Source organism: Plectrocnemia conspersa, unplaced genomic scaffold, assembly GCF_051122295.1.
Source record: "Plectrocnemia conspersa isolate PC_06_02 unplaced genomic scaffold, ASM5112229v1 ptg000010l, whole genome shotgun sequence".
In the NCBI taxonomy this organism is placed as follows: domain Eukaryota; kingdom Metazoa; phylum Arthropoda; class Insecta; order Trichoptera; family Polycentropodidae; genus Plectrocnemia; species Plectrocnemia conspersa.
In genome coordinates, this window is record NW_028277174.1 from 6,060,906 (window position 1) to 6,074,138 (window position 13,233).

The following is a 13,233-nucleotide window of genomic DNA, read 5'->3' on the forward strand; positions in this document are numbered from 1 at the left end:
GTATTTTTCTAGTCAAATTTAAGCGTTCATATTAAGACTTTTTATAATAATATTAGGTCATACAATAAGTGAGAGTCGCATATCTGAACCAAATTTTGACCAATAGAAGAGCGCAAAAAACAATTATCCCTTCTCAGAAGTCAAAAATCCACGTCAAAAGCAATAAAATCGTGCCGTCGCCGTCGTAGTGGGAACGCTCGTTACCGAGTGTTCCCACTGCGACGACGCCGACACGATTTTATTGCTTTTGACGTGAATTTTTGACTTCTGAGAAGTGATAATTGTTTTTGCGCCCTCTTATTGACCAAAATTCGGTTTGAATACACTTTGAGCAATACTATCATCAGAAGTCCGTAGTAATATCGGTAAGGAACGCTATTATATTTTTAAAACATAGTGTAACATCGAAGTGCAGTCATGCTATGGAGCAATATGCGAGATGCGATGTTTCTCTGTACTTATTTTCCGCTTATTTTTTCCTGTAAGATGAGTTGGCTTAGTTTGTATTTTGGAGTTGACCTAATAAAAGTTCTAAAACTATAATTACTTTTAGAACTTTCATTAGGCTACGCTTGGCTTTGAATAGCAAATGGACGTTTCGAAATTGTCATATCCAAACAAACTATGAAAATTCACATTCAATGCAAATATTTTTGCAATAGATTCGAGACTGATTTTTCTAGATTTTTTTTATGAATAACCACATGACAGTTATTTCAATTTTTTTTAAATATTTTTATTTTAATAAGATTCATAGTAAATGACATGCATTTTTTTGCCTTAATTCAAGGGGAGGAAAATGCCCCCATCTGTCCCCTTCTCAAATGATGTCCCTGGTGAAGACGTTCGATCGATTGCTCTCAATTTGTTTATTCTCTGATTTTATGCTCTTTACGTAAACTTAATTTTTAATTTATGTATAATTTATAGATAATTTGCAATTTTTATAGAATGTATAGAATTTTAATTTTTTTTTTATTTTAAGTACTCTCACGCTATATATTTTATATATTGAAAAAATATCTTTATTATATATTTATAAAATATATTACTGCTAGATCTATTCTTTATTTATATGCATTGATTTTAATATACAATTATGAATTAGTATTGAAAAAATATAGTTTGCTGTTTAGTAATGTTTATTTATTTAGATTTTATTAAGACCATCGTGACATAACCCAATTCGTCACGATGGTCAAAAATAAACAATACATTATATTATTACAATACACACAAAATAATATAAAAACAATAAACAAAAACTAGAAATATTTATACACATACACATGTATAATTAAATTATTTATTAATAAATAAAACCACTGATGCTACAAATAAAATAATACTTGACTCATTCTCCATTGCAATTAAGAAAGTATTTGTACAGATATTTAAAAATATTTTTTTTATTGTTTTTTTCAAATAATAATTATTTGAAACAAAAATCGTGTGCTACCTACCAGTTCCATCCATCATTTGAACTGATTTACACCTCCTTTTACGTGTTAAGATCGTCAAACGTGTTAAGATCGCATAAAGCTTAAATTATGCAAAAAAAAATAGATTCTATAAAGCTCTTAATGTAAAAAAAACTTAAGCTTGCCTTATCACGTAAACACTCGATGACGTCAAGAGACGCACATTCGGAGCGCGGGTTAATTCGAAAGCCATTGAGCCTCAGATTGTCAAGAGCGTCCGTCCGTCGAGGTTGCGTCGTAGCACGCATGCTTAGTTTTTACAAAAAAAACATCATTCTTACTATGAAAAAGTGAACTTAATAACTTTGAAAACACTTATATAAACATTTAAAAAATATATACTGCCATATAAAATTAAAAATATATATATATATATATTATTTTATAACTTAATATATTTTTTTAAGCATGTAAATAACATTTTTATTGCTGAATTTGGAGATTGTTGTTGATATTGTATTATATTGTGTGTGCTGTGCTAAAAACTTACAAGAAAAACTCCGTCGGCATGAGAGTGACAGTAAATGTTTGAAGCAAAGGCGTTGGACTGTAACAATTGGTGAGTTAAAATAGTATTTATATATTTAATTTTACTAATAATTAGTTCACACTTGTAAAAGATAGCTTAAAGTTTAAACTGGTTTACTCCATAATTTTAAACTTTACAAAAAGTGGAGTAAGACAATTTATATTAATCAATATGTTACATAAATAGCGATAAACGAACGGTTAAGCTGCAAACCTTAATCATCATTTTTTGTATATATATATGCTTACTATAAGCTAATTATATTTGTTTATAAATTAAGCTTAATAATTAAGCCTCTAAACAAATTTATTATTATATAATATTTTCTTCATTACAATTTGGTAGTTATTAATTGAACATGTCTATTATTTCTGATTTATATTTAGAGCTCAGACGAGAGACATAAGCGTTTTAAGTTCATGACACTAATAAAGTGTATTATAATCCATTGATACATATTTTAAGTAAGGATAATATAAAATTTAACTCCATTCAATTATTTTCTCTTTAACTTTTTAATTAAAACTAAAATATTAACATTAACTGTATTTTGATTTTAATGATGTATGTTACATCTACTATTACATATGTTCGTTAAAATCAAAAGACAGTACAAAATACGCATTTTAGATTATGATTCAAAAGTTTAAGTAACAGAAATTAAATGAAGGAAAAAATCAGTTATTATGTACGATATAAAAATAATGTACAATTCAATCCATCTATTTATGATTTTATAGACGATTAATTTTCAGTATTATTCGTCGTATTGCATGCAGTCTAATTAAAGTGGGTCCATGCCAGATGTTTGAAAATATGCTTTATTCTTAGAAGCTTTCATAAAAGTGGGAAGTATTTAATTGACACAAAAATTGTTCACGATCTTTCTCAACTATTCTAATCGGCTTTATCTTTGCTTTGGTATTATAAAAACTGCATTAATAATCAGATAAGATAAAACCGCTCCGCGTAAAAATCGGCAGAATGCAAAAAATTATGAGGGCCTTCCGCAAAGTTACGCCTTAAAATTACCTGTCGGCGAACTTAAATCCAAAGATGTTTTTTACCTTTATCTTGTTTAAAATATGATAAATTTAAAGTCGGAACAACTGTTATTGACAGTTTTTTCTACGATTCGAGTATAAATACGGGAGTTCGAAATTTCTCAGTAACTCGACGCCCTGTAATCAGTCGAAGTAGTTCTTTGATTATTCGCGTCCATTATAACAAATCATCGTCTTATTGAAATTTTTTCACATTATCACATACTATAATTTACATATATTTTTTTATTTATCAAAATTTCTTGAGAAAATCTAGAAGTGAAAATGCCTAATCGTAGTATTATTATATATACATAATATATATCTTTATCAATTTTTCGTTTGCTAAACTCTCTGACTGTTCAATTAGATCTAAACTTAATGATTTTTATAATTATATATATTAATATAACCTTTATATATGTATATTATATAATGAATTTATTTTAATTAATACTGACTCACTTTTAAGCACTCAAATGAATCATTATCACATTTCTTTATAAAAGTCAAATAACTCCATAAATTAATCAATTTGTCCATATTAAATGTTATTGAAGCGACTTTTTGCCACTTACCATCCAGCTTCAATACAAAATGGATGGTTGCAATTAACTCTATGAAAGGTTATGGATGAAAATGTGAAATCACTTCGATCATAGATTACTTGATTAAACGAGCAAATCGATTATCGTACATTGTTGTGGCCTTACACTTAAAACGCACTGATTGAAAAAGGAGAACAGAAGCAGACAATGGAGTGAGTAAAAAATAAATAAAATGATGTTGCCTTTAAGATCACTTGCTGGCCATGGAGACATTTGAAATGTCACTCGCCAATTTTTTTCCACATGGAACACGAAGCTCTTAAGATCATCGGACGTGTATGTAGATCAATTATTTTTTATTGTATATGTGATCATATGTCACTGCGATTATATTAGCATTTAAAAAATCTGGTTTGCAATTAAGAAGCGTCAAGATTAAATAATCTATTGTAGATTTTATTTACAAATTTATGCCCCACTCATATGTCGCTATAGTATGTAATATATTATTAGCAACTAATAAATTAATCTTTGAGTGTAATTTAAACTTTTTAATCTAATTGATGTTCAATAAAAAAATATCGACTAATAGTAATCTTCATTTTTTACTCTCTAAAATTTGGGTTTCTCTAATTTGACACTCACATGGCTTATCATGTTTTGAAATCTATGTATCGCTCTGTCAGAAGCGAAACGCAATTATTATGACTCATAAATATATTTATACATATTAATCTAATTCATAAAAAATATTTGTGGAATAAAACACAAGATATTGATTCATTTTTGTGGTAACCGGTTTTATTTTTATATTTGATTAATTTTATTATTAAAATGAGATTTCTTTGCACAGCTCTAGATTAAATTATTTTACAGTTAAAATAAACCTTGTAGTAATTCGATATATGACACAAAATGGCTTTGTTATATCGTAAATTTTTATTGGAAATTACGTTTTACATTTACGATCGTGCTGCGGTTGAAATACATATCTGCCATATATTCATAATGGTACATGATTACCAATATTAAAGTATTAAATGCTTCATTAAATTCAATTGTGGTTTATTTTTACGCATGAAAAAAAAAACAAAGAGGAGAACTTGTTTTACACATGAGGCGTAATCACACTTTATAAAAAAAATATGGATCTTGATTTTTACATTTTATGTAACACGCAAGCGTTTTGCTAAAAAATGCTAACAATTATAGCCAGTGGTCATTTTACTTGACTTGGTCATGGTCATGCGTATATGATTGGATTTGGTCATATGTCAACGCAAAAACACATTTTTCAATAATTAGCTATGGAAAGGCTATGTTATTTACCGTAAAATTAAATAATTTGCAGTTTAATATATTAAGAATTTAATTTATCTAGTTGTAGTTAACTATTCTCATTATATAAAAAAATATAACATAAAAGCTTTTTATCACTCCAGAAGCTCTACGGCGGTAATATGACATAGATATCAGAGTATTGTATTATATCACTATTCATAACATAACAAATGAGTATTTTGCTATTGTATCACTATCGCAACATCTATCAAATACAGTCAAATTTACACTATTCACATTTGTATAAAATGTTAAAAAAATACTTAATTCTATGGTGAATATTTACCGCGTGTATCAGCTAAATTCATTTTCACAAAATAATTTAATGAGTTAGCATTAGCTGACGTTAATTATACAATAACATAAAAAAGATTTATAGACGTACATTCTAAATGAACTATGATTACGTATTAGATTTTTTTTGCTGATCTATAATGTAACATGTTCATTGTTATATTACTGTTACCTATCATCTATAAAAAGCGACAGTAGCATTAAAATATTTTAGATATTCTAAGCATTTTTTCAACTCATACTAATCCAAAAATGCAAATTATTGTATGTTCACAATGAACTCTTAAATATAGTGAATTATCCCTCGGATTTTTCTTAAAAGGCTTGTACTAATTCTGTTGTTGAATTTATATTATTTGCATACCTTTTTTGTATACGTATACTTTTTTCTAACTTCATTATGTTTTTTTAGTGCGGCAAAACCATTATTCAAATCTAGTGTGTTAATGTTAACAAATTGTCAAAAGAAACAATACATACGCGTTCGCAAACGTATAGTCATGAATGACATTAATTGATGACACCGAGAGAAAGAAGTATATGGGAAAAGAGAAAAAAATATCTACTTGCGAGAACAATTCAATTAATAACTTGAATGGAAACTTAATTTGTGATTCGATCTCCTCGATATATATCCAATATTGATGAGCATGTAATTTTCAGTGTTGTTAGGATCATTTAAATGTTTCATTTATGATATGATAAATTCTATCAAATGGAACATGTTCGAAAAGATAATTAAGTGGCCTTTGTGTATAAAAAGTACCTGGTCATTGTGACAAATTATAAAATTGTATCAGATGTAAATGAGTGCTATAGATGGATGAAAAAAAATGATAGCATTTCTAAATAGATTATTTGTTATTATTTTTGGAGAAGGTTATTATTTTCACAGCTATTAGTTTTAGAAAAAAAAACTAATATTGTTTTCATTAAAATAATTAGGTTCATTGATTGCACGCTGCTTGTTCTTTGTTATAATATATCGAAGTCGTACTTATAAAGGTCTATCGAGTTTTTTATATAACTTCATATAAATCATGTGTTAAATTTATTAAGTACACTTTGAACTTATATTAAGAAATTTTACTGTGTTTCTTTGGGTTATAATAAAGCTGTTAAAGTTTTTAGATACGTTATTTAACCTATATTGCTATTTTAATGATGTGTGTATCAGAATGATGAGGGCAAAGTTGAGAATATTAACTCTTTTATCCTCAATAATTTTTAGCGGTATATGCCAATAATCTAGCAGTTGTTTTCATTAAAAAATACTTCGTAATAAGTATATAGGATACAGATTTGACAGTTTTAATTTAATTTATAATACTTTATATATGACAGATTAGGGCTCAGAGGGTTAGATATAAAATAAATAAATATATATATTTATCTATTTTTTAAATCTTAATAAGAATTAATATAAAATAGTTTAATATTCACTATTAAAGATAATACTTCAAACTAGAAATAAAAATAGTAAAACAAACTATACTACATATAGATTTGAAAGCACTATATAATTTAATATTATTAATCAGAAAAAAATTAATAATCTGTAATTAAATCAAATATAATTTAATTATATTAAAAATATAATACATAATATAGTGTTTTACACAACATAAATTTAGTCAGTGTGTAATTTTGTATATAAATATTTGTGGCAAAAATCATGTACGATTTAATAAATCAAAATAGTAAAATCAAGCTATATTTTATTTTATTACAAATCTGATCATTATGACTTGACAGGTTTTCCCAATGCGTCATGATGGCCATTATACAATTAAACATTAAAAAAATATGGTTCATACCAAAAAGTGCTGGGCATCATACCACATATTTATTTCCAGCTCTTCATAGCTATCGCCGAAAAGCAGTAGTATTTTTCAGTATTAATATTTAATTCATGGTATTGAAAATCTACCATGAAGTTTTTTAGAGTTAGTATACAAACGTTTTCCATATAACGCTTTATTTTAAATGAACTTAGAAATAAATTAATACCTATTTATGTTACTCCAAACCGAGAAAGCGTATGTTATAATCGGTCTAATTTGCTGAAAATAGTAAAATAATATTTTGGTTAAATATTGGTTTTTGGTTCGCAATGGCAGCAAATATTTTGTCAGATGTATGGCACGTTCAGAATACTCGAATGAAGTCGTACATATTTTATAATGCTTAATTTATTTTTATAAAACATATACATTGTTGCACTAATTGAATCCTCACACGTTGTACGATAAAAACGCGTGTTAAACACTTCTCAAACAATAGCACTTTTTCCGCCTATTTTATAAGCATATAAATTGTATAAATATAATGGTGTGATCAATTAAAGTCGCCATCCTCGTTACAGATGCAGCTCATTACCAGATGAGCCCATTGTTGTGCAACGACATCATAATTAAAAGTAACCAGTCTATCTAGATATTGTAATTGAATAAATCAATCGATTGTGAGCAAGATAATGTGTACGCTTATAAATAAACCGAGACATTATTAAAACGTCGTTGGGAGTTTGTAATGGTCTTTTTGTGATAATTTATCAAGTACTTCACGCAATTTTTATATGGACTCATTTAAATTAAACTGAGATAATGAGTAATATGATTACTAACATCCCACTGTCTTCAAATCGAAGACGAAACTACACGTGTTAATTTCGAAACTGTTGTTAAATACAACAGTATTACTTGTACAGGTGTAAATTACTCAATTAAATTCGCTCAAATCGATTGTGGGCTTAATTAACGTCTGTTGTGATACGATTTGAATAATTTGTAGGATGGGCACGAATAACACTTTAACAACTATCGCGTTTTCAAGGTTCGTATAGAAAAAAGAATATACCAATCTAACCGCTCTATTCTATGTTAATTGTAATTTTTAATATTTTCTCGATTGCCCTGCGAAATAACTGCCAAGGCGAGCTTGTCCCGGTTACGGAGTCATTGTTCTAACCCCCACGGATTAACTAACTTTTAGCACGTTGGTTTAAATATGTGAAAATAACATTTTATCAAATACGTGCTAATGGATAGATTAAGGTGAAATTTTGTGACTCAATATTATTTTTATTGATTTTTTAACATAATAATAAACTGATTTCTAATAACGGTAATTGTTTAAAATGGCGAGAAAAGTGTTATAAATATATTGCGAATAATATTAGATTTCTAATTCTTATTTTGCTGCTTTCATTTTCAATTGCTATTTTAATTTTGGAATTTATAAAAAATACAACTAGTTTTTAAATTATTTTTTTTACGTTAAGGATGTATTAAATACTAATTTTTTTATATCTTCAAGTACATGGAAAATACTGCTGTTTTAATTTAAAAACAAATTTTGCTATTTACTTCTTCTGACTAGTTATCTACTTTTTATTAAATAAATTTATTATTATTATTACATCTTAAAATATGAACAGCTTCAGTACATCAAAAATAATTTTAATTCCTTATTACTGTTTACTCATGAACGAATAATTTTGTTAAAGTTGACTATGTGTTTTTTCATTAATTCGTAATAATATATTTTTACTATATAAAATGTTAAAAAATAAGGATTTTAGAATTACATATTATATGTATTCATACAGTTATTAGCAATTTTAATATTATATTAAGTATATATTTGTAATAGTATTTATTTTAAGTTCTCTTGCACAATATATATTACATATAAAAGCCTCTCAAACTCGATTACTGGTGTGGGGCAAAAATATAAGATTTAATTTTATGTAAACCGCAAAAAAAGTCACACCAAGAATTTTTATTAGTAAAATGTCTGAGGTGTGATCTTTTTTTAGCCCCCATCAGTATCCCTAAACAAACGAAAATTTTCAGGGTGACCTTTTTTGTCCGGGGCGGTGAATATTTTAAAAATGGGTATGACTTGAGATTGTTTGTGTCTCAAAAAGTGCAAAAGCTTGTTCTGAGGCAAAAAAGTGGAACTCAATAACTAGAAATATTAAAGTATTTATTAAATTTCTACGGTAACTATTTTTGATATTCAAAATGTTACTTGTTTATTTCTGATACAAATATCATATTTAAAAAATCTTGGTAAAATATGTTTGATCTTTCTATTATTTTAATATATATATATAAGGGTTATTATTATTATTATTATTTTAAATTAGAAAACAATGATTGGTATAATTATATTTAAAAAAAAACTTTATGTATGTTGAAATAATAATTTGTCGTGACATGCTGCACATGGTTTTAGAGATTTTTTCACAGTTCTCAGATTAAAAAAAAAACATACATCGGGTCACGATCGGTAGAAAACCGTTCACGTTCAAAGTGTGAACTTCGTCATTTTGCCAAGCGACGTTTTAACGGTAATCCGGCAATAAAAATAGACAAAAGGAAAGATTGTGCGTGATTGCCTAATTTTATACCATGTTTCGCAGATTAAGTACGCTTTGCCTAATGTTTATCGCACTTTTTGTCTCTCGCGAAACTGTTTCCAGAATAAGAAAGTGTGCCATCTTTACACCATGGCCAATCGAAATGGCCAAAGAATGCCTGCTGGGTTTTAATGGATAGGAATATAAAAAAAATATCACGGAATGAAATGCTGACTGATCGCATTGTGTATTAGATGTTTTTTTTTTCAGACGCCGACTACCGGTGTGTAACAGGTACAAACATTTTTTAATGTTCAATATGCTTTCAACACTTGCTTGATAAAAGTATATTATCGTTTTTTGCGATGCGTTCATTGAGTCAAATAAATGCAAAACAAGTGTTCGAAGTTGTGTCTCAATCGATTTTTAATAATGTCATTATGGCGATGTGCTTATTATGAGTGAAAAGTTTTTTTCACTGAATGACAGTCACGTTCGATAATTAACAACGTCTCGTTACCGAGTTAATTGTGATCATGACAGGTTAAAACTGATTACATGTTATATATAAAAGGTTTACTCCTACGCAAAAAAATATATAGTACTACAATTTTTTACACAAAATTTAATCATCTGTAGATTTATTTTTCTTATTTTAGCTCTGTGAGATTCATTCTTACAAATATATTGTTTACTAGACAGTTTTTCTAGTAGCATATATTTCTACTATTATACTACTATTATGTATTTATAGTACACTTTTTTACGAATCTGAAATCTAATTTTATTTATAAATATTTTTGCCGTAGAAAATTTTCACTTTCCACTGGCATTCTGCCGCTGTCAAACTTTCTTACTTTAACCCAAAATGATTCTTCTTTTTCAGCGCAGCATTAGTCTCAGAATTCTATTATGTTACTTACTAAGATTTTAATAAGTAATATTTGATGGATCACTGTCTGAATATTTTTTTTATTAGATGAGAACTCCTAGCATCAGTTATTCGCTCCATACTTTTTTGAAGTGTCTAGAAAAAATATCTGTATTAATACTAAAATAAAAATAACCATGAGTTTTGAAAATTGTAAGTCTATGTTCTTTGATTTTTATATAAGATGATGGAGATTTTATATTATTTAGCTTTTCTATGATGTGAGAACATTCATAATAACACTATTAGCTTACATTAAATTTGTTACTATTACTTGTATTTAAATATAAATTTAATATTTACGAATATTAAATTTCAATTAATACTGTATAACTTTCTTGGTTAAGAAATCTAAAAAACGCATAAATTAAATGGGTGCGATTTAACAGAGAATTAATTTAAGAGTTATGTGCATTTAAATAAATACTGTTTGAACATTTATTCGAAAAAGTTATTTATAAATAGTATAATAACCAATACTGGCTCGCAACTAATCTGTCCAAAAGTAATGCACAAACAATTCGTTTTATGGAACAAATATTTTATATATTGCTCATTTAAATTATTCACAAAATAAATTACGTATTTCTAAAACCTGTTAATTTATTGTTGTAATTTATCAACTATATTAAATAATATTTTATTATATAGACAGTATATAATATATGCATAAGATTTTATTAACAGTTTCAGTTTATGTATGTCTAGACACTAAGAACTTTAATAACTTTTGCAATAATAAAACGCCAATCAAAAGCTTGACTTGATGCAATTTCATGAACATACTTTTTGTATCGTTTAATAAATAATTTTATGAGCAAGTTTTGCTACCGTACATCTTTAATAAAATACATCGAGTGTAATCGTGCATCGTAAGAAATGGCTACTTATCATATTTGTATCTCCAGCATTTCGAATTATACCGGTACATAAATGACTCGTACATTTTGGTTTACAGTGCAGTTTTTTATTGCTGAGTGTTTACTTTATTTTTTCAATATAAATATATTGAATTTATCAATAGCTCTGAAATATATTGAATCACGACTATATATTATAATAGTTATTACTACATCTTTGATAATTAGAATCACTTTTGATAGATAAAGTTTTGCTTTCAGTAATAAATTCATTGAATCATCTCTATGCATTACTCAATAACAATATACACCACATTATGCAATCCAATTAATTAGAATATTGCGGATTCAACCGCTAATTAAATTGTAAAAATATCATCTCTATTTATAAGTAAGATATTATAAATTAATAGTAAGTGTTGTATTATAATCTGCTTAGTTATGCAAATTGGTTGTATATCACATAATTTATTCGAATCACTATGCAAATCGTGCAATTTCGTGTCGATAATTGATCATTTAACTTAACTCGAATTAAAATATGATAATCTTTGAATTAGATCTTTTATTATACAATGTATAATATATATGTTTTAATGCAATTTTATATTACACGTATACTATAATAAATAAAATAAAGCATAAAACTGAAGAAAAAAATATAGTAATAATATATATATACAATATATAGCCTAAGGGGTTTAATATGAATATGTGGGTAGAAAACATTTTATACTATAATATATTTATGCAAATTTTATGTATTTAGTTCAACTTTATTTTTAAATTAACGATTGATAGATGTTAAATCATTTCATGATTCATGATCGTCTTCTCGTATAAAAAAATCATTGATTAACTAACTAGTTATTATTTAACCCATTTTTTTAACATTCCTATGTTGTAGATGTTTTATTGAAGACAACAAACACACACGTGTGAATCGTAAATTTTGTACCATTTCTCCTATTAAAACAAGTTTGTTAAATAAAATTCTTTATGCCCTATAGCAAGACATACTAATTGCCCAGTTTTAGATAATAAAAACTTTAGTTGAAACTCATGTGAAATAAAACATTATCATTGTTTTAAGATTATGATAAATATTTTTTTTTAATTTATCCTTATTAAATTTGAGTAATTCTGTTAACTGACATATGTAGTTACTTACCGTAATGGTTAAGTGATTGTTTTTATAACATAATTTCCTGAATTGTGGAAATGTTCAAAAGTCACTCCGATTCATAAAAAGGGTCCCAAATCTCAGATTAACAATTACAGGCCAATAGCTTTGATCTCATCACCTGCAAAATTATTTGAAATTGTTTTGCATAAATACATTTTTAATCATTGCAGGTGTATGCTTCTCGACCAACAACATGGTTTCCATAAATCTCGATCCACTGTCACTAATCAAATGGTTTTGTCTAACTATGTTTCAAAATCATTGGACTCTGGTGTACAAGTGGACGTCGTATACACAGATTTTGAAAAAGCATTTGATAAAGTTAACCATGCTTTACTTCTAAAAAAGTTATCTAATTTCGGGTTTTCTGAAGATCTCATAAATCTATTCTCAAATTACTTGACCAATAGATATCAATTCGTCAAGTATAATAACTCCTTTTCAGAACGATATAAGACCCCTACTGGAGTACCTCAAGGATCCAATTTGGGTCCATTGTTGTTTTTATTGTTCATTAATGACATAGAAACAGCAATAGAGCATTCAGATTTTTTATTATATGCAGATGACTTGAAAATTTACAAGAAAATGCATTCGATTTCTGATTCCCTCGACCTACAGGAGGATCTCAACTCTATATGGAAATGGGCTTGC

General features: G+C 27.0%; 1 protein-coding gene across 2 annotated transcripts in view; it reads left to right on the plus strand.

Annotated features, from left to right (window-relative positions):
* The first annotated feature begins 1,682 nt into the window (after positions 1–1,682).
* The window catches only part of LOC148230484 (uncharacterized), a 70,287-nt gene continuing 58,736 nt past the window's right edge, over positions 1,683–13,233 (plus strand). Inside the window, exons 1-2 of one of the 2 annotated variants that reach the window (XM_088195037.1) lie at positions 1,683–1,771; positions 1,889–2,040. The gene's annotated coding sequence lies outside the window, so the exon portion shown is untranslated. Of the gene's footprint in view, positions 1,772–1,857; positions 2,041–13,233 lie in introns of those variants that run through there. The other variant, XM_088195038.1, reaches the window with a different exon arrangement.